At 39.7% G+C, this 23,901-nt stretch overlaps 2 long non-coding RNA genes across 3 annotated transcripts in view; both read right to left on the bottom strand.

Moving 5' to 3' along the window:
• The window catches only part of LOC307037924, a 35,452-nt gene extending 17,813 nt beyond the window's left edge, over positions 1-17,639 (bottom strand). The window contains exon 1 of the long non-coding RNA XR_013807825.1: positions 17,132-17,639. This is a non-coding gene — a long non-coding RNA (uncharacterized lncRNA). The remainder of the gene's footprint in view (positions 1-17,131) is intronic.
• On the bottom strand, positions 5,429-10,155 carry LOC307037923. Of its 2 annotated transcripts, XR_013807824.1 has the most exons (3): positions 7,184-10,107; positions 5,872-6,140; positions 5,429-5,778 (listed from the first exon to the last, which is right to left on the bottom strand). It is a non-coding gene; the product is annotated as an uncharacterized lncRNA (long non-coding RNA). The 2 variants fall into 2 exon arrangements; XR_013807823.1 differs by having other exon boundaries at positions 5,872-10,155.
• Positions 17,640-23,901: the final 6,262 nt, after the last annotated feature.

Raw genomic sequence — 23,901 nt, 5'->3', positions numbered from 1 at the left:
TAACACCCTCAATATCTCCAATCATAAACAAGCTAGAGTGATGACACTCACTCTGCACATGCGCAGTTAGATGGTAAGATCGCCGAAATAAAAAGGAGCCACGTTTGAATATCTCACGTAAGTTATCAGCAAAAGTGTGTTTCTGAGGTCAAATATTAACTAAAATGATATGAGGTATTTTTTGGATACTGTCTTGAGTTCAAAATGTCTAGGAATCCAAACTAGTATTATTAGAATAACTGTTTTGTAAGCTACAAATATAGCTAGCTAAATATGGGTCAAGCCAGCAATCAGGCAGGTTCACAGGGGGTGAAGCAAGACTGGTGGTTCTGGGACGGTTGTAACGGGACGGTTGTAACATGGCACATTTACAATGATGGCTCATTTGCTTGAATGATCAATTGTTCATTCAAGCATTGATTGGTGTGCATTGTCCCTGTAAAAATAAACAGAATTAAATACTGTACAGTAGGCATAAAGTGTGTGTGTGTGTTTACAGTATGCCAAGTATCAGACAGAGGAAGACCGACAGGGGAGTGCCACTTGCTCTGCTGCAGGTGGCCTCAGGTGAAGTTCAGGATGGCAAATCATTCAGGGAAGTGGCAAAGTCCCTGGATATATGCCATGTCACCCTGTACCGGTTCCATAAGAAGAGGCTGAGGTTGGAGAGTCAGGGATCACACACACCCCCAAGAGTAGGCTACTGGACTCCAAAGAAGGTGTTCTCAACAGAGCAGGAGATGCTATTGAGAGACTACCTGATGGAGGCAGCTGATCTATATTATGGTCTCAGCTCAAAGGAGGTAGGTCATAATTAAGGTAGAATAGGCTATCTATAGGCTACTGAACAAAAGAAAAGTAAGTGATCAAATATATTGAGGCCTATAGTGAACAGACAAGTGAAATATTTTCCAATGTATATTCATTTTAGGTGCGGAAGTTTGCCTATGAATTGGCAAAGAACTACAACTGCAACTTCCCTCAAACCTGGGCAGAGAAAGAGATGGCCGGAGCTGACTGGCTCACATCGTTTTTGAAGCGGCACCCTACCCTCTCCATACGCAGACCTCAGGCTACCAGTCTCTCACGGGCTACAAGCTTCAACCGAACAAATGTGAAAAAGTTTTTTGACAACCTGTCTGCAGTCCTGACGAAGCATGAGTTTGTCACACAGGAAATTTGGAATATGGACGAAACCGGAGTCACAACTGTCCAAAACCCTGGGAAGATTGTTGCCAGAAAAGGGACGAAACAAGTCGGCAGTGTGACATCTGCAGAGCGGGGCACTCTCGTCACACTTGCATGTGCTGTAAATGCATTGGGGAATTCCATCCCCCCAATGATGATATTCCCCCGGAAGAAGTTTCATCTCTTCTTCACCAGCAATGGCCCTCCTGGCTGTATTGGCAGAGCAAATGGGTCTGGGTGGATGCAAGAGGAAGACTTTTTGGTCTTCCTCAAGCACTTCCAGAGGTCAAAGGTGCTGCTGATTCTGTACAATCACTCCTCCCACCTTTCTGTGGAGGGGATTAATTTTTGCAGGAGCCATGGGATCATCCTCCTCTCTTTTCCTCCCCACTGTTCTCACAAACTACAGCCCTTAGATCGCACTGTATATGGGCCACTGAAGAGGCACATCAACAGCCGCTGTGACAATTGGATGAAGACTCATCCAGGAACCACAATGACCATTTACGATCTGCCGGGCATTGTGAAAAGTGCCCTTCCTCTGGCTGCAACGCCATCAAATATCCAGGCAGGGTTCGCGTGCACTGGAATTTGGGCCTTTTAATAGAGACATTTTCAATGATATCGACTTTGCTCCATCCCAAGTCACAGACCGCCCACCACCAGAACCTTCTACCAGTGCAGCTCCAACACCAACTGTGGCATCCTCTCCTCCACTCGCAGCCTCCTCTCTTACACTCGCAGCCTCCTCTCCTCCACTCGCAGCCTCCTCTCCTCCACTCGCAGCCTCCTCTCCTCTACTCGCAGCCTCCTCTCCTCTACTCGCAGCCTCATCCCCTGTCAGGCCATGTGTGGAGCCTGGGACATCATCCTCTGCAACGCCTTTCTCACCCTTGTCCATCCGTCCACATCCAAAAGCTGGACCAAGGAAGCAGACCACAAAGGGGAGAAAAAGAAGAGAAACCGCTGTCCTCACAGACACTCCGATGAAAGATCAACTCGAGGCTGAGAAAAAAAGATCTAACGCAAAGAAGTCTAAAGCGAAGACAAAAATCAATTTCGGCCAAAAAACCATACCCAACAAGAAGCAGAAGATGCAGGCCTCATCTGATGAAGATGAGGCCCAATACTGCATTGTGTGCCTGGAGAGCTACTCCAGGTCCAAGGAGATGTGGCTGCAGTGTTGCTCCTGTAAAGCCTGGGCACACAAGGACTGCACAGATGGAAGTGCCTTTTACACCTGCCACAACTGTGAATCTGATTAATTCTGGTGTTCTGTTTAAGTTCTGTTCAAGTTCTGTTCATTTTTCATTGTTTGTTGGAGGATGTGTGAAATCCCATTAAAATCTTGTTGCCTTAGAATTTGACAGCTTTCCCTATTTTTTTGTCATATAGTGTGAAAAAGGGTAACCGTTATTAAGATGTTACAACTGTGCCTGCATGGGTTACAACTGTCCCTGTACACAAGGACGGTTGTAACAGTTGAGTTTTTTTTTTAAAATACATTTTCCAACCTGTACTTATTCCATAAAAACATCTTAAAGACATTGTTTCAGTAGCTGACATATTGATAATGCATAATATAGCAAAATGGCTATCCAATTGTAAATGGTTTTTTACTTATTGGGGAAAAGCCCCAAAAGTGTTGCAACTATCCCTGGTCTCCCCTACATTAATTAACTTTCTCATCGATGTTTGTCTGAATTAATATGATAATATTAACAATCATATTATTCCTATCAGCTGTCAATCACTGTTATGATGCAGCGATTACCATCTGTTCAGCAAAACGCCTCACAAACTGATCAAGATCCAAAGCTTTAGTGCGTTTTGATTCAATGCTGACTACAGCCAAACTTGACAGTCTCTTCTCTGTCATTGTAGACTTCAAATACCTTGTTCCTTCCGTGTACAGTACTTGGGTCCGGATGCTTCTCGTTTTGCGCCGTCCAGTTCAAATGAAATCGCCGCCAATCATATTTCCACGCTCGCGCCAGGGCCGGGGGAGGGGTTACAAGGCTCGTGTCTTGTGGTGCATTCACTTGCACTCGGACATTAGAGATTTTCTCTCATAAATGTCCGATGATCCCAACGACCACTACCCCAGTGCCTGATATCATTAGAAAGCTAGGAATCTCCTCTTTCCAACCGTGTATACAACTCAAAATGTGTCTTCGGGTCAATGCGACTGATTTTGATAGAGAAAGTCACATATGAGGTGATCCCCGAAAATCCTTGATAGTAAAAAGTGGATTTTATTTAGCTTTTTTCCACGGAGGACCACAGTTTGAGAACCGCTGCTCTAGAGTACACTTTAGAAAGGAGGTTCTGGCCGACAGTCAAACCTCAGATTGAAGAGGAACATTGAGGATTCCAGAACATTTTTTTTACTTTTGAGGGGGCCTAGGACAGGGGTCGGAAACCCGCGGCTCTCGAGCCGCGAATGCGGCTCTTTAACCCCTCTGCTCTGGATCCCTTGAGCTTAGACAAAAATAAGAAGGAAATAAAATAAAAGTGTTTGTAGGACTATTTATATTTTCTTGCATGGTTGAAAATGTTTCGTGTCTTGTATTTTGAGGTGATTCTGTGACACATAAATAAAAAACTAAATGGTTTTAATTACGTCAACTAAAATATGCGTCACATCCTGCTACGGTCCAGCGCCAGCGCCTTTTCTTGCAGGCGAATAACCTGACCCCCGGCTCGATGAACGAACTATGGATAAATCAAAGAAAAGTAAAGTACCGGAGGAACACAGGATTTAATTCTGCGTGGTGTTAAATATGTTCTTTATTCTCGCGTCCAGGAGAGAAGCTTTAAAAAGGAGACTAAATGGAGTCTGAGAAGATTCAAATGGGATACTTTAATTAAAAAAGGCGCGGTAGTGTTACAGACAGAATATTGTTCAGGCAGAAAACAGCTGTGATCCGGCTCTCATGAGCAATAGAAGAGACAGAATCCCTCATCTGGTGCTGTTATACAGTATATCCTCTGCTGGCTCCTCCCCGCCAGCCGGCTTGCCTCGTCTGTAATGTCCGTTGTTGCATTTAAACAGAGGATTGGTACTTTTCACATCCAATATATGCTTAACACGCCTTTTCTCCTCATATTCTCTTTCATCACTTTTCATGTAACACATTCTAAACGCTGTAATCAATACTCTAAAATATACAGAAAATACTTCACGGCTGGTTTGGTTTCCGGTCATTCCGGATGTTGTCACATGCTACTCTCGTCTGTAAACAATAATGTATTCAAATAAAGTGTACCTTCATTTAATATTCAGCATTGTAGTATCTCGACATCTATAGTTGTAGTGTTAAATCAGTAGGTTTCGGTTTTCACCTCTCCATGTCATGTCGCTACTCAATTCACCTCTTTAGGAAATCGTATATTAGCCACATGCTAAATGCTAACCGGAGATGAAGGATTTTCAGAATAAAAGCTTAACTGGTTGTGCACGAGAATTTCTGTTTTTTCAGTATAAAAGAGCATTTAACTTGATGGCATGTTTAAACTAAATGATGCCATAAAACATTGATTTTAATTTCTAACATTCCCTCCTTACACACCTAAAAGGTGTGTATAATACTGAAATCAATGAGTTCTTCATCTGAACTTCGCATAGTACATAACTCATATTACAAACATACAATCTAAATGGAATGGTTCAATAGGCTTAACTTTACAAAAATACAAAATAAATTATTTGCCTGTGCTCAAACAGAAAAGTTTTCCCTTGTGTATAACTTCTAGTGTTTACATTCAATATCATTCTTCAAAATAGCAGCAATGCCCTTACGAAAAAACACTATAGTATTACTATTAAGAATTACTATAGAAATACCACAAAACACTGCTATAGTATGTCTATGGTGTTTTGGGACACACTATAGAGAATTACTTTAGTAATACTATAGAGTTTGCTATGGTGATCTTATAGTGAAGTTACAGTTATACTATAGTGTTTCCTTTAGTATTTCTATGGTTTTTCGGCCACTATAGGAAATTAATATAGCTATACTATTGAGTTGTATGTAGTATCACTATAGTGCTTTGACTGCTTTCTATATTATTTCTATGGTTTTTTGGAACACACTACAGAAAATTACTATGGTAATACTATAGATTTGGCTATGGTGATCTTATAGTGAATCTATAGTTAATTAGCTTTAATAATGATGTATTCATCCCTATAGTAAGTATGGTATCAACAAATAAAAGTTAGCAGGCAGAGCAGTTTCAATTTGAAAGATAGGGACTTTATTAACAAAATAAAATACATTGTTCACAGAATATGAATACGAATAACTTAAATGTAAAAAAATTACAAGAACAATTTCAGGCCTGAAACAAAAATGGTTGGGCAATGAAATTAAGGGAAAAAGTGTCCCAACCTATATGCAGTATAAACACATTTCACATTCATATACTTACAACCCATGCCTCTCTACCAAGTCAGAGATGCAAACTCTGACAAGTTTGAGGCTGGTCTTCTCGGTAAGAATGCCATTTTGCAGTTCATCAAATACTTCTGGAATTTTCTTCTCAAGTAGATCAGTTAGGCCATTCAGAAGAACTAGTTCTTGGCTGAACAAAACAATAAGAGCAAGCACAGCACAAAGTAAAGTTCTGTCCTGTGATTTTTTGAAACACAATTTAACAAGCATGGTACATGTATACCTGAGTTTGACAGACTTCTCTTAGGACAGGCTGAAGATCCGGTGCTTCAGAAAAGTGCACTTGGAATCTGTCAAAGTAACTGATTCTCACTTCTATCAACATCTATAAACTCTTTGAAGTCTGTGTTGTATTTTAAAATCCTATCAAGGACAAATCCAAATTCACCTGTTACTTCCAGGAGATGGTTTGTGCTTTGGACACTGTAGATTTTTCTTTTAATTTACTTTTTGCTAGGACTTTAACAGATTCCTGCAGCTCATTCCCGCTTCCTGTAATTATAAGAAAAAGACAAATTCATCCTGATGTTGACTAATCATATTATGCCAGATTCAATTAAATGCCATCATCTATCATCTTCTAGTTAAACCCATTAATACACACCTTATATAAATTATAAGCAGTATGGTAATTTTAAGTTAATTAACTTCACCCATAAAGACAACTTCTCGAGAAGCACAGGGGAGATTCTGCTCAGCCTCCAGTGGCGTTTTCTCCTGGAGGCTGGGTATTTCTTTATATTTTTATTTGTATTTAAAAATATCTCTCCGCTGTTGTCAGTGAGTATTTTACAAAGACTGAAACAGCGCCCCTCTAAATTAATGTGTGGTGAAATACAGTATTGCACGCTACACTCACTATACTACACCCGCAGTCCGCTGTGTCAGGGACATGTCAAGGAAAGCCCGCCGGCCTTCCCTTCCGACCAATCACATCGGGAAGGCCTAACTGCCGTGCGTGACGCTGCGTCTCACATACACAGTTGCCTTAGCGACAAGAGGCAGATATGAAATCTCCCTTCTACACAATATAATATTTGCAAGTATAGAGTAGCTAGTGGCTGATGTTTTAGTCAGAAACAGGTAAACTGTAGTGTACACGTACTACTAATAAATAACTTTAGTGCGAGTAAGTTACGTATTTGCACTGTAAGAGACTGTATATCAACGCAGCCTCACTCGCACTTTCTCGCCACATCTGGCCGAACAATGAAACCTAGCCAAAGTAGCTAGATAGCATCAAACATATAGCTGCTAATGCTATCAATATAATGCCGATTGAAGAATGATCACAGAAAAGAGTGTAAGCTACATTAAGTTAAGATAAAATAAATATAATAAAAAAGAAGAAGAACGGCCTAAAGGAAAATAATTGTCATCCAGGCAGCTAAACTCAAACAATAGTTAGCTGTTCAACATTGGCAAAACATATTTATTTAAGTTTAAAAAATATGTATTTAGACCCCTAGCTTGCTCACATTATGACAATATATCTGCTCACTTTGTTAAAAACGTTTTGTTTCTGTATAACTTACCTAGAGTTAGACTCTCCTCCACTGGCTGACATACATCCTCCACAGCAGCCAGAGGTGAAATGGCAGTTGGGACATTTGATTGACAGTTGGAAAGTTGAAAAATGATACATTTGAAATAACTCAACCGTGATTGGGCAGGACAGTGCCCAATGTTAGTGCCCAATGTTAGCCCAATGTTAGCCCAGTGTTAGTCAACACTAATGTGTTGACTATGTGCATTTTTATTTTTTCTATGTACACACATGTGTGTGTAAAATAGTTCAGAAATTACACTGAATGTGTTGAATTGCCTTTGACACAGCAATGTGTTAAAAAAAAATGACATTAATTCTAGGAGTGTAATACTTTTACAAACACTATGGTAATAATATGCATTCATTACGACAATATCATACTATTATAGGAGTGTTCTATAGTGTGTTCAAAAAACAACTACAGAAACACTAAATATTATACTACAGTAGTACTATTGAAAATAATATAGTCTTAATACAGAAACACACAAAAAAACACTATGGTAATACTTTTACAAACACTATATAATAATATGCATTCACTATGACAATATCATGCTATTACTATAGGAGTGGTCTACAGTGTGTTCAAAAAACAACTACAGAAACACTATATATATTATACTATAGTTATACTATTTAAAATAATATAGGAATACTACAAAGATCTAGATACATAGTATTACTATTGAAATAGTATAGGGCTACTATAGCTAGTAAAATGGCACTACAGAAAAGACTATAGTAATACGATAGCTGGTGAAAAATACTATAGAACTCTACAAACTTACTATAGGATACTATACAACTCTTACAGTATACTATAGTAATATAGTTAATTTTCGTAAGGGTGGCTTGGTATCAGAACATTTCTTCCTCCCTCCTTTCACAGAAACCGTTCCCATACCACGCTCAGTGTTAAGCAGAGATGGGGTCGTTACTAAAAAAAAGTAATATATTACATATTACTTTTTTAAAAAGTAATATATTACACTACTTCGTTACTGTCTACATAAAGTAACTCGTTACTTTACTCGTTACTTTACTCGCAGGGCCGGCCCGCCCCTCCCTACAGGCAGATCACGCAGACTGCGGCGCACCTACAGTGTAAGCGCGCCACAGTTTTGCCTCTGCGGGACCCCACTTGCACCCCCAATTACTATTGCATTAAGGAAGACATAACACAAGTCTTTCTTTTGATATGCTCTTTAATAAAATAGGCTACCAGCCTACGACAACAAGCTAACAGTCTGTGAAACCAAACGTAAAGACACTAATTAATGAAACCAGTTCAAGAAGCATTATTCTTATTCTTATCATTCTTTATGAGCGCAGTAACGGTAAGGTATCTAATTACTTATTTATTTAGTTTTCCATAACTTAGTAACAGAGATGGTCAAACTAAAGTGGTAGAGACATGGCAGAATTCCTACAATGAAGCGGGACATTGAACTGTTCACCCGTGAGAGGGCAATCAAGAAAAGAGAGCGAGCAGCCCCGTTGAGGAAGTTTACAGATGAAATGACTCAGCCATGTTTATGCAGCACTGCACGTGGAGATGTGGACGGGCAAATCGCGCAGATTACGTAGGCCTACATGTATACAAACCTGCGGCGGTGGAAACCCCTCTTGTCTGTCAGTGAGTGTGATTATTTTATAAAAGTAACGAAGTAACGCGTCACGGGGCAATGTTAGTAACTGTAGTGTGATTACTGAATTATAAAAGTAACGCGTTACACTACTCCGTTACCGACAAAAGCAATATTATTACATTAACGCGTTACACCCAACTCTGGTGTTAAGGCACTTGTTTTTACAAAGTGAAAAGAAACAAACCATTTTAGAATAGCAATGATTTATACAACATGAGATCCACCATATTAGAATAGTATAAAGTAATAAAGAATAAAATAAAATATCTTGGATTGGCAAAGTAAATTGAAAAATAAAAATAAACTATCTTGGAATAGTGTAAAGTAAATTGAAATGGATTCACTCCATTTTAGCATTTTATTTTGCTCACTTCTTCACATGATTTCATAATTTAAAGAATCACATCAGCTGGACATTCATTGATCAATCTCATCTCCGAACATCCATATCATTTAAACTAACTCATCATTGTCATCAACATCTGTATACGGTAGGGATGTGCATCTCCATCACTGAGGCCGATGCGATGCGCATCTCGATACGTTACCACGATACGATACATTAACGATACCTTTGAAACACCAGGCGATGCGATACGATTCACCCCTGTTGCGATACAGTTCGATACGATTTGATTCAACATTATGCGATTCGGGGCGATACGATGCGATTCAACACGATGCAAAAATAATGATACTTCAATATGGTACGACAGAGGATTTTTGTTTTATTCCTTCTATTAAGCAAATCATATATTAACAAAAAAGTGCTTTACATATTTGGTACTGCACATCCCATCATGCCGTTTATTTTTTTACCTTTAAAAGCTCTCCAGAGTACAATTGTATAACACCTCACAGTTAAACAATGTAAGGATGCATTGCTCATGATTAACAATGTGCAAATAACAGCTACCATAGAGCAATGCCCATACAGCTGCCAGCCTGATGTGCTTAACACTCAGAGGCTAACACACCAGTGAGCAGAAAGCATTGGTTTCTATCTGAACAATAAAGAAAACAAATAACCTTTCACAAACAGGTATTTCATAACTGCTTACAGTAAGGAAGACATTTAAATTATTATTGGCCGTCACAGGCTGCTGTAAGCTAAACACCTCTCTCTGACAGAACACCTCACTGAGTGATTTAACTCATATGTCTCACTTTCAGGTTTCTCTTTTCAGCCGCAGACCCCATGTCGCCTCTTTATGTGCGTCGCTAAGTTCCTCGTACTACTTGTGTACTTTAAAGCGGCTCGGCATCGTTAACAATTTGCGAGTGATTTTTCAAGTTGACCGTCTGTAGTAATAGTGCCGCGCACATATACCATCAGGACGTTACTGATGGGGTGCGGCTGCGGAGTGATACTGTGTGTATGCAAGTCCGCATCTAGGACGGATCCATGTATCATGGCTGTAGACCTGTTAAGTAATAAAGATACCTCATACAAAGGTCTACGGATACCTTATTACTCTCCATGACCTGCGGTCAACTATATAGCATAAATGACTATTACACCGTCTTTCTTGAACAATCCGAAGTGTTGCCAAACGTTTGATTTGTAGGTATTTTTCGCTGCGCTGTGTTTCTCTTTCTCCTCAACTTCCGTGTGTGTTGATAACTGAGACTCTCGTTCTCCGTAGTGGCGAAGCAAATATCAAAGATCGTCTCTGCTGAACGTTGACAAGATAAGGGGATTTTATATGAATGAATCGGTTTTTTACCGATGCAAAGACGCTACGCAATCGATGCATCGCGAGTTCAACCCAAACTGTAGCCGATGTGCACTCTTTCAACCGGTGCACTCGCATCTTGAACGTTTATGCCGGTGCACCGATGCGAATCAGTGAATCTTAACATCTCTAGTATACGGGGTGGGTCGTCTTGTTCTGCTAACATTTGTAACTGTCTCCTCATGAGAAATGTACCCTCCCTCCTTTCATACCATTTAAGGTATGAAAGTAATATGTTCTCTAGAAGGGGCCGTAGTGATCAATCGGTACGTTCTACTCTGGGGTACGGCATTCTAGACAGTCATTTCTGGGAGAAGATTTTGGTCAGTTACAACAGTTGTAGAATTTCATCACTTAAATGTTCCTACTAAGTACCTTTGGGTGGTCTGTTCTAATGCAGTGATAAAGTCCCTGAAATGGTGTGAGAACCGGTGGAATATCAATAACGCATTATACTAATTTATTTTCAATTATGGTCTACTTAAATAGCTATGCTAACCCCTTTAACAGTGTGTGGAACCTTGGGTGCCGAGCATGTGACAATTACTCCCTCCTTTAACAAGGACTTTAAAACAGAAGTCATTTCATTAATGGTTTGCAGTTCAATTCAGGAATTTACACTTATGGCAGATATGTTTCTCCTTTAAATAACATATCTAAATGTCAGGTCATCACTGATTGAATGGATGACCTTTAGGAGCTGGTGGCACTTGTCTTTTAAAACTCATACTCAGGTGCCGTGCGCCAGAGTCCTGCATCGGGTCGGGTACCCGCGGGTACCCAACGGGTGACCTGCAAAAAAGGTGATTCGCGGGTGGTACTTTTTCAAACACTTTTTTCCGGGTTCGGTTCTGTGTAAAACAAAGATGATGCGGGTTGGGTCGCGGGTGTTGCATAATAAATATATTAAAATAATAATAATTTAGTTTAATGTTTAAATCCTCAGACCTCTCCCCCGCGGGACCGTGCATAATCATAACCTCTGTAGCGCATCAATCTGCTATGAGCGCTGTACATTCTGAATGGCTGAGGTGAAGCTCTCCAGCGGAGAATACAGCATTTTCCAACACTTCCTCAAGAGCGAAATCCAACGTCCGGGAGGCTTTTCGTGTCCTCCTAGATGGAGAGAATAACCAACATCCCACGCTTTTTGAGACAAATATGCAACTGCGTGTGTTAACAACTGCACGTTTTCACTGCTCATATATATATATATGCGGGTTCGGGTCGGGTTGTGGATCCTGTGCCGACGGGTCGGGTTGCGGAACTAATTGTTAATATGTGCGGGTAGCGGGGCGGGTTCGGTATTGCACGTCGCGGGTGCGGGGTGGGAGCGGGTCTTGAAAATCAGACCCGTGCAGGACTCTGCCGTGGGCTGAAGCCGCAAGTAAGATTTAAAACATCTGCAGGGTGGGTCGAGCGACCCTTTCTCCCTGAACGATATTTGTTGTAAAATATGCACCATCACAATGAGTGATCCAAGGCCCCGAATGTATTACTCCCAATTATATTAGTTTTTTTTTTATTAAAATGTGCAATCTCTCTTGGCCCAGTGTCTTTTTAAAACTCTACATCTTGGACGAAAAACAAATGTTATTTCCACCTTAATCTTCCCTCCTGAGGTAATAACCCTGCTACAATGGAGAAATCAATACTCTAGATTGGAATACTATCTTTGGCTTGGTACTAGCTCTACCTTTAACATTTTCCATACAAATAAAGATTTGTCTGCTTTTATAGAGTGGTTACTAAAACCATCCCTTTAAACTGTAGGTCTATACTGTAACAAATTCAATCTTCCCCAAATTCACACATGAATAAAAAAGAATAATTTGTTCATATGATGAAAAGATTGAATAATATGTTCTACCCTCAGTGTGTTTTTTAGGGTTATTTAATAGTTTCCTCTTTCTTTCTTTATAAATTCACCAATTGATTAATTCATGGCTAATAAATATTTTTCTTTACATATTTCTCGTTGGTGAATAAGTGTGTTTATGTGTAAACTCACTCACTCCCGTTTTCCTTCTCTCCCCCTCTGGTTGTCAAGCCACGACCCCCTTACGTTCTGCCGGACCATGCCAACTCCTCCGTCCTGTCCTCTCCTCCGTCCACCTTCTCCTCAGTCCATCCGCTCTTGGATCCTTCCACTGTAACTCTTTTCAGTGTCCCATCTGCTTTGCATTTCATCTCCTCCTTTACAGTCTCTACTGGTTGCATGGAGGGCGTATTCCGCTCTCATGTCCCACACTCCGCTCTTGTGCCCAAATCTTGTGGCTCAGCTTGGAACTTCATGTCCTGTGGGGGACCGATAAGAGTGTGCCTTTTTATGTCACCTGTAGTTCTGGATGCCTCAGGTGGAGATGGTTCAGCTCTGCTTCTCTGTCTGTTCGATGGAGGAGGAGGAGTCTTCCGTAGTGAGGTCTTTTGTCTGCTTGGACGATGGGGTCGTAGCGGTCTGACAGGCGGATAAGATAGAGAGAGATCTCGGGAGGCATTACGTATAGTTAAATTCTAACACACCGAGGTAAAATAAATCCAACCTTTTCCTCTCTATTTTCCTAATCTTACTATCCATCTTAGTTGTTAAATGTCATCTAAACACAATTCATGTCTACTAATAATTTTACCATTTCCCTAAACATTGCTTTCACCCACTGTAACATGTTTACTCCAATTAACTCTTTCAGGAAACCATTTTCTGCTATACATTTAAATACCTACATGTTTCAAGCACCACATATTTCACACACTATAAAAGAACGTCTCCATATTTTCTCCATCACTTTAATCCCGTTGTTATTTAGAACCTTAGTAACTTTTGTGACTGGACATATCTGCAATGTCGCCACTATCTGCTGGGGAATCTTGTTCATAGAGTTTGTACATACAAAGCTGTACTTGTGGGTTAGTAGCCTGTGTCTAACAATCATTTTCAATAATTGTGCTCAGATAGGTCACCGGTCGGTTGTTCATAGCTTAACAGGGGGTGTTTCTGGTACAGACTAAAACATGGATCCAGTGTATTTAGAGATTCCCCTAATCTGTAAATCCCCATCACTTACATATCCCGATCACTTAAACCCATCTCATCATTTGATACAAGAATTGCATATAGGGGGGTGAATCATCTTGATAATAACCGCCTCACCTTTGGGAACGAGTATTTCTAACTCCTCCTCTTGTTGCTCAGCTGATCTTTTGGCTCTGGGGATAAGTGAAAGTCTCTGAAACACAGCTGGAGTCTTGTTAGTGATGTGGGCATTCTCTATGAGTGAACTAATGGTTCCATGTTTTACTTGATATTGTACTCCCCTTCCAACCAGAAAGGTGCCAAGTGTAATGAGCACAATCGACAATGCTATTCTGCCTCTTATCCCTCGGGGACCCCACAATTGGTTTGGCTTTGTTCTTGTCATCATCTCTATTTTATCCCTGGTTGTGTCCGTTACAGAATTTAAATGAGTACAAAAATAACATATAGGACTCTTTTTCAGATGTAAAACAAAAAATAGGTTTTCACATTAATGTACAATCTATAAAAATCTATGGACAATTTGTCTTTTGAGCTGTTTCTATCTTTATCTTATTTCTATTTATTGTTTTGTTCCAGCTCTGCCAAATCAGTCCTAACTCCCAATAATGTTCTGGAAGTTGCCAGTGAAGGGTGACAATGTGTGAGGTGGTGTCAATTTGCTCCTTTTTATTTACCTTTAAACCGGAGCGCGTGTGAAGTTTGTTACAACTTTTCACGCTTCCGTCCACCGGTGATGAGCCCACTGTCTTTTGTGAACTTTCACCCTCACCCATTCACCTGGCCGAAACAGGAGTCTCTTCTGGTGTCTCGTCTGGTATCTCTGTAGTTTTCCTAGCCTGTGTAGACAAAACTTGCATAATATTACTCAGAGTTCTGACATAGTCATCCACTTCTATTTGTCTAATATCTAAAACTGGCGCACTCCCTCCTTGGAGAAGGCCCAAGCTTCGGCATACCTCTTGCTGTTATGAGACCTATTGTTAAATACATGTTATTATTTATTAACTACGTCACTGAAATCAACATATCTGTATAATCATGACACTCCCTCCTTTGAGCATAAAATGCTCAATTAACATTGCAATGATTACCCTATTATGAACAGGACATGTAAAACACATAACGTTGGATTAAATAAATTATAACTTCTCCGTGTACCCACAAGGCGTACAAAAATATCGTATGATGTATGGCTTTCTGATGGCATAAATGCATATTCACAAAAAGTTTGCCATTAGCACTTCTAATAGTTTACTTGTTTCAATAATGGCTTTTGTCATGGTATTATGCATTTGTTGCTACGAAAAACAATACCCCTGATGTCGCTAATGCGTCTCAATAATTATAGGATTAGTTGACACTGTTGAACTAACATATGATAAAATAATATTTCTCCAAACTGGAGGGAAAATATGAACTATTCTCACAGAGGGTGACCTGCATGAAGGACTGGTGCCCCTCACTCAAAATGAGATATTGCCTTATGCACTACACTATAAATCAGTAAAGTTACTGAAGAATAAATAAATAAAGACTGATTCTTGAAACTGTTGTAAAAACCCTACAACTTCTTCCTCCAAGCTCCCAATCAGTGTTATGTTATTTAATCTGCGGCTCATGCCTTAAAACAGATACTTCAGACCGATTATAAAATTGTGTTTATGAGAAAAATTTAATCTGACTCCATAAATCACATAATTTGTTTGATTAAACACTGCACTTCTGGCTAAGAATAAATGAAGTTCCCCTTTAAACACAGTCCCGGTCTTCTGACGGGGTCTATCTATGTACTGGCTGGAAAATGTTGGGCCAGTCTCTGTCGCTCCGTCACAGTTCTCCCACTAAAAGGTCACCCTCTAATTTTAATTTTTTTTTTTTTAGGTAAAATATTAATAAAGTTAATTAATATATAAAAATTATGCAAAATTAAAATATAAAATGTTAAAATAAAAATGGTTCCGCGTATGGTTTTGACTTTGAAATATGAATATGGTTCAAATCCAAATCTCCTGTGTACAGTGCATACCGAAATGTATGAAATTATGCTAATGTCACTACTTGTGTTAGCTTCAATAAATTGGTGTTTGAAAAAGTATTATGTAAAGTTTCTTCTCTTATAATTAGAAACCACTTGCAATTCTATCTTGGCGATCAAGCATGTGTTTATTTATAACACTTAAAATTATACTTCACAATGTTATGGTGGTGTTTCTTCTATTTGTGTAATAATTCTGTACTACTACCAGAGTGCGCTATCTTAATTTCCAGCTTAATCCACTAGGGAATAGCTGTTGCAAAACTGACTTGTTTTTAACAAGGAGAAACTTATTTTCCTTAAAAATATCTTTAAAATAGGAAGAACATTACACTATGGTTAAACAACACAGCACATAACCGCCAAAACACATTTGCAAACAAGAATATTCACAAAACCGCCAATACACACTTGCAAACAAGAATATCCCAAAACCAGCCAATACACTTTTACCAGCAGAAGTACTTCCAATAGTTCTAACTCTAACAAGAAGTATGGTTCTTTAGTAAATGGAATGCCTAGCCTCAGTATGTTAAAGTAAACAGAGTACTCAATTAGCATTTCATGAAATGGCGACTGCCGTGTGGTTCACTGTGAACATGAGGTCAAGACAAGATGACAACTGGTTTTCCAACATTTGATCTGAAGAACAAAGGGATTTGAAAAAAAACACCTCGTGTGGTTCTCACAGTGGAGTTGAAATAATGGCGGGGTGATATTTTCTCTAGTAAATTCAACACACAACACTGTAGTTTAAAATAACATTTCTGTTTAGTTTACAATGATAAATGGGCCTCATACGCTTACGTCATAGCTCTCTACCCATGTACGTAAATGTTTTGACTTTAAGAGCCAGTATGGTCATCTCTCCTGTTTAAACACGCTATTATGGGACAAAATGGGACGCTATCCAAACACTATCAGAAGAATATCGTCTATCTAACGCACGAATGTCACTTTTTCTCGTCGTAATCCACCACGCAATGTCTTTTTGAAAACAGAAAAAAGTAACCACTGAAAACTTCAATCTCCTCAGGCGTTTTCCTTGAAAAATGACTTTTTTAAAACAGCCTCACACTGTTGTTAACACAAAACACTCACTCCAATAACCTTAGCTTCCAACTTTGGCTGTGTCTTTGCCTCAAGCAGTCCCGACTGCTTAATGGCCTAAAACCATTCACGTTAACTTAAAACGCAACAAAAGACACCTATTGAAGTGATTGGCCTCTAGCCGACATGTAATAACAGACAAACGAATAGCACGCAGGGTTAAATAGAACAAAATTAATTGAACTCACCCTGCCTGTAACAAAGCAACGCCACGTGGTAGGATACCAATGTTTATCAATTTAGGCTTGTTTTAACTTAAATTGCACAGCTATTTTCAGGATCCGCTGGCCGCCGTCAAACACACAGAACTAACATTGTCCTACATAAACCATTGAAGAATTCGATATAACAGGTTTCTCCTTACCTAGTTGATTTGAGCTCTCTGTGTGTTGAACGGATGCCAGCGGGTCCAGCGAGCAGCCTGCTGTAGTCTCTGCCGGTTGTGCGAGGATGACGTCGGGGTCACCAATTGTTAAATATGTTCTTTATTCTCGCGTCCAGGAGAGAAGCTTTAAAAGGAGACTAAATGGAGTCTCTGAGAAGATTCAAATGGGATACTTTAATTAAAAAAGGCGCGGTAGTGTTACAGACAGAATATTGTTCAGGCAGAAAACAGCTGTGATCCGGCTCTCATGAGCAAGAGAAGAGAGAGAATCCCTCGTCCGGTGCTGTTATATATATCCTCTGCTGGCTCCTCCCCGCCAGCCGGCTCGCCTCGTCTCTAATGTCCGTTGTTGCATTTAAACAGAGGATTGGTACTTTTCACATTCAATATATGCTTAACACGCCTTTTCTCCTCATATTCTCTTTCATCACTTTTCATGTAACACATTCTAAACGCTGTAATCAATACTCTAAAATATACAGAAAATACTTCACGGCTGGTTTGGTTTCCGGTCAATCCGGATGTTGTCACATGCTACTCTCGTCTGTAAACAATAATGTATTCAAATAAAGTGTACCTTCATTTAATATTCAGCATGGTAGTATCTCGACATCTATAGTTGTAGTGTTAAATCAGTAGGTTTCGGTTTTCACCACTCCATGTCATTTCGCTACTCAATTCACCTCTTTAGGAAATCGTATATTAGCCACATGCTAAATGCTAACCGGAGATGAAGGATTTTCAGAATAAAAGCTTAACTGGTTGTGCACGAGAATTTCTGTTTTTTCAGTATAAAAGAGCATTTAACTTGATGGCATGTTTAAACTAAATTATGCCATAAAACATTGATTTTAATTTCTAACAGTGGACAGAGTTATATGCTTTGACAGCAAACGATGCTGGTTTACCGGTATGTTTGATATTTAGAGAGAAGTTGTCAAAGGTGCTGCAGCCTTTACGTATCGAGGAGAAAAACGGAAGAGGAAGACAGCTGACGATCTTCAGTCATAATTCAATGGGGTATGTCATTTATTTCAGAAAACACTTGTTATATTCCATGGAATGCTCTTAACATCCCGATAGCAACGAATATATTAAATGCTTTGACAATAAATACATAAACAAAATTAATCTGTGGAAGCCGTAGCGCTGTAAAAAGCACGACCAATCATTTTTCCCGGCTAAAATAAGTGTATGGCCTTCCATCTGTGCACAAATTTATCTCGTGCCCTCATTGGTCATGTGCGCGTTTGTATGTGTTGGAGGAGGGGCTCTGTAAGGAAGTGGCAGATTTGTTCCTGTTGTGTACTTTCAAATTCTAGCGCACTCGAGCTGGTTTCTCCATTCTTACCTACCCTACCTTTAACTCTTTTTAGGGTGCAGCTATATGTTTTATTTATTTCAAAGTGGGCCCATTTTAATTATATATGTTTTCCTTCAAATGTGCAGAGGACTCCCCAAGTGCTGTATTTAATTCATTTTAAAGTAGGCCTGTGTATTATTTTTAATTCTCCTTAAAGGAGTTATTTGTTTCTTATTAGAGGTTAACAGTTTTATATAATGTAATAAATAATAAATGCAACAAACCCGTAGTTTTTGTCTATGATATAACAATAAATACAACTTTATAAGCTGTCAAGCTATGAAATATGTTTTGCGGCTCCAGACAAAAAATTCTTTGGAAAAGGGAGCAAAATGGCTCTTTTGGTCAACAAGGTTGTAGACCCATAGCCTAGGAGTACGCCTATCCGGTTCTACATGTGTTTGAAAAGGAGTATGACCAGGTTCCCCGGGAGATACTTTGGGAGGTGCTGCAGGAGTAGGTGGTCAGGGGGTCACTAGGCCATCCAATCTCTGTACTCCCGAAGTGAGAGCTGTGTACAGGCTCTCGGCAGTAAGTCAGACTCGTTTAAACTGAGGGTTGGCTTTCACCAGGGCTGCGCTTTGTCACCAATCCTGTGTGTGTGATATAGTGATATTAATGGACAGGATCTCAAGGCATAGTCGTTGGGAAGGGGGCTGCAGTTCGGTGGTCAAGGATTGCATTGCCGCTTTTTGCAGATGAGGTGGTTCTGATGGGCTCATCTCTAAATCTGAGGCAAAAGTTCTCAGCATGAAAACAATGGATTGGAAGTAGGGAAGGAATTCTTACCCCAAGTGAAGGAGTTGAAGCATCTCGAGGTCTCGATCGTGAGTTAGGGTACTATGATAGGCTGTGCAATTTATTTATTTAATTTTGTTTTAGGGGGGTGGATGGGGGTAGATGCAAGGATGAATTCCTAAGACAGCTGATTGTGACATACACAGGACATTACATACACAATACATTATACATTACACAGGAGATGCCATATTGACAGGGTTAGATAGGAGAGCTGCGGACAGTGAACCACAATCCTCCTGTCTCCCCTCAAAATCCCCCAGCAGAGAAGCTGCACGCTCCATGTTCAGTAGGTCCAGATACTCCCTCAGCCATGAGTCCCTAGTAAAGCAGGCTGGTTTGCGTTCCTTCAAGTTTAATAGGATGAGTCTTTTTGTGGCCAAACAGCCCAATGTCCAGAGCCGATCGGTAGTCCTTGCAAGATTGCCATCTGGCTTGAGACCCAGTAGACATGCAATGGGACATGTAGGGAAACTAACTTTTAAAGATTCAGACAATAAGGATATTACTTCTGACCAAAGTCCGCTGGGCATTCCCAGAGTAGGTGCAACAATGTACCTCGCTTGCCACATTCATGCCAGCATAAGTCTCTGTGTTTATTGTCAATCTTGGATTTTGTAACAGGGATGATGTAAGCTCTATTGAGAATTTTGAACTGCATGATCCTGAATCTTACACATTTAGAAGAGAACATAGCTGACCTCCAAATGAAGTTCCATTGCAAAGCAGACAGAGAGATATTCAAGGCATGCTTCCAGGACAGTTGGACAGGAGAATAGGTATTCGGGGCAGCCCTAGATAATAATTTGTAAATGTTAGAGACCACACCTGATGATATGATTGCTTTCTTGAGGCGCTGGTCCTCTTCCATACATGAAGCAGACATGGCTCCCTCCTTACATTTTGTACTAATAATAGATGCTAGTTGTGCATATGATAGAAAAGATGAGCCTGAGAGACCATACTGATTTTTGAGTTGTTGAAATTGAAGGGTTTGGTCTCTATATATCTGTCCAATTGCAGTAATACCAGCCTTCTGCCAGATATTATTACTTAAAGTGCCTCCTCCTGCAGAAATACAGGGGTTACCCCAAATGGGGCAAGATGGTAAAGAGAGCCCCTCTATGTTGAGTCTCCTTTGCAGTTGCTTTACAATAGAGCATGAAAAGCGGATGATGGTATTATCCATTGAGGGTGGTGGTTTTGGGCAGTACCACATTGATGCCAGAGATATGTTTTGGTTTACAGACATGATGGATTGCTCCAGCCATTGCCAACTGCCTACCGAAGAGGCACTTTTGTACGCCCACGATAATGGATACTTTGCATTGAAGGACAGATAATACTGGAATACATCTGGGACTCCCAAACCTCCCATTGATCTTGGAATGATCAACTTATTATGTGCGATTCTGGGTTTTTTATTATTCCAAAGGTAATGAGTGAATAGGGATTTTATATCTTTAAACCATTTTAGTGGGAATTCAAGAGGGATAGAGAAGATAATATGAGAAAGCCTTGGGAGAACATTCAATTTCAAGGTTTCTGCTCTGCCCCATAGAGAAAGTGGTATGACCATCCACCTGTTGATGTCCTCCTTAACGGACTGGAAAATAGCAGGGCCGTTAAGGCTAAATATTTTAGAGATAGGAGAGACGATGTTAATTCCCAAATACCTCATTCCATTTGTTTTCCAAATAAAGGGGGTGCTCATTAGGTTGTGTTTATATGTATATGAGTTAAGTGGGATTGCTTCACTCTTGTTCCAATTTATCTTATATCCAGAGAAGCTGCCAAATAAATGTATCATATCAAGAACTGCGAGTATAGAGAGTGCTGGCTTGCTCAAAGTAAGAAGTATATCGTCAGCGTACATATTTAATTTGAAATCGTGTCCATGAATGTTCACACCATGTATGTCACCATTAGCGCGAATTGCACAGGCTAATGGTTCTAGAGCCATAATAAAAAGTAGGGGACTAACAGGACACCCTTGCCTCACACCACGGTGTAAGGGGAAAGGTTTTGAGATTAACCCATTAGTTCTAACAGAAGAGAAGGGAGCGCTATACAAAGCCTTAACCCAGCTAATCAACTTGGGCCCAAAGCCAAATCTTTTGAGCGTGTAAAACAGATATGCCCATTCTATTTGGTCAAAAGCATCTAGTGATGCTGCAATCATTGGCAAATGGCTGGAGCTTGCTTCTAGGATAATCTGAAAAACCCTCCTCATGTTATTTGAGGACTGGCGGCCTGGAATGAAACCTACTTGGTCTAGATGCACTATAGATGGAACCACCTTCTCCAAACGGAGTGCCAGTATCTTGGCTAGAATCTTGTAGTCACAGATTAGAAGGCTTAAAGGGCGGTGGTTACCCATCAGAGAAGGATCTTTGCCCGGTTTAGGCAACAATGAGATAATGGCCCTGCTCATGGAGGGAGGCATGGCTTCAGATTCTAATATTTCATTGAATAACAACAGTAAATATGATGAAAGCTGTTCTTTAAAACATTTATCGAACTCTGTTCCAAAACCGTCGTCCCCTGGAGTTTTCCCTGATGCCATCTTCATGATTGCGTTTTCTATTTCATTTTGGGAAACAGGTGCCTCCATAGCAGATCTATCAGCCAAGCTGACGCTCGGGAGGTTAAAATCTCCTAAAAAGCTATCTAAGGCTTCTTCATTCAAGTTATTTTTTGTGCTATATAATTTAGAATAATAATTCTTGAAAGATTAATTGATTTTGGCTGCATCACACTGTAGCCTGTCATGCTCATCTCTGATCGCTGGAATAATCTGTCTGTTTTCTATTTGTTTCAATCTATGAGCTAACATTTTCCCTGCTTTGTCTCCGGATTCAAAGTATGTTCTTCGTAAACGAAAAAGAGCAAAAGCTGTCTCCTCATGTACAAGTTTCTGCAAATTAGTCCTAGCGGTGAGAAGTGAGTTCCTTAGATCTAAATTGGATAGTTCTAGCATATGCTGCTCTTCTAGAGTCTTGAGTTTAAAGTTCAATTGGGATTTCACCTCTCTGCGCTTTTTATTCTCTGCCGAGGAGAAACTAATTAACCAGCCCCTGCATGTTGCTTTGTGACACTTGGTACAGAATTTAGATTGGTCTCAAAGAAATCTAAAATTTGGTTTTTAATGAGCAGTGTGCATTTTTCTTTTTTGAGTAGAGATGTATTAAGTCGCCACTGTTTGGATTTGCAAGGGTTGGTTGGAGGGAAAAATGTGATAGATACCGCAGCATGATCACTTAATAATATACTATGCATTTTGATCTCAATAACATTCTGGATCAAATTTCAAGACATCATTATGTAATCTATCCTTGAGTAGGAGTTATGCTCACCGGAATAGAAAGAGCACTCTCGGGCATCTGGGTGCACTAGGCGCCACACATCTGTATTACCGAGCTCGGATTGGAAGTCCCTCAAGGCGACGGAATTTTTTTTAGCTGAAGGGAGAGGGTGGCTGGATCGAACCACTATAGCAGGGGTCTGCAACTTTTTTGACCAAAAGAGCCATTTTGCTCCTTTTTCCCAAAACATTTTTTGTCTGGAGCCGCAAAACATATTTCATAGCTTGATAGCTAATAAAGTTGCATTTATTGTTATATCAGACGAAAACTACAGGTTTTTTTGCATTTATTAGGCTATTTATTACATTATATAAAACTGTTAACCTCTAATAAGAAACAAAGAACTCCTATAAGGACTGCTACAGGATTTGATTTGTAGATTTGATTTGTTTTTGATCTGTATTTTTGAAAATTATGTAACCTTTTTATTTTAAGCATATTTTTTATTGTTTATTATATTATAACTTAGTACTTTTTTAGCATATTGTTTATTGTTTATTATATTATAACTTAGTACTTTTTTAACGCATTTCAGATATGCAACACTAAGCTGTCTGTGGCTCTTTCCTGCTGTAACACTGCAAATTTCCCCTCTGTGGGACTAATAAAGGGATTCTGATTCTGATAAGGAGAATTACAAATTATACACAGGCCTACTTTAAAATAAATTAAACACAGCACTTGGGGAGTCCTCTGCACATTTGAAGGGGAAAAAAATATTATTAAAATGGGCCCACTTTGAAATAAATAAAACAAATAGCTGCACCCTAAAAAGAGTTAAAGGTAGGGTAGGTAAGAATGGAGAAACCAGCTCGAGTGCGCTAGAATTTGAAAATACACAACCGGAAAAAATATGCCTCTTCCTTCAGACTTTCTTACAGAGTCCCTCCTCCAACACACACGAACGTGCATCATCAATGAGGCCACGAGATAAGTTTGTGCACAGATGGAAGGCCGACAGGCAGGTAGGCCATCCAGTTATTTTAGCCGGGCCGGCTAAAATGATTGGTCGTGCTTTTTACAGCACTACGGCTTCCAGAGATTAATTTTTGTATGTATTTATTGTCAAAGCATTTAATATATCCATTGCTATCGGGACGTTAAGAGCATTCCATGGAATATAACAAAAAGTGTTTTCTGAAATAAATTACATACCCCATTGAATTATGACTGAAGATTGTCAGCTGTCTTCCTCTCCCTTGTTGTTCCTCGATACGTAAAGG

The sequence above is a fragment of the Notothenia rossii genome (genome assembly GCF_949606895.1).
Source record: "Notothenia rossii genome assembly, chromosome: 4".
Classification (NCBI taxonomy): Eukaryota; Metazoa; Chordata; class Actinopteri; order Perciformes; family Nototheniidae; genus Notothenia; species Notothenia rossii.
The sequence above is the reverse complement of the archived record's forward strand: the minus strand, read 5'-3'. Positions and strand labels throughout refer to the sequence as shown.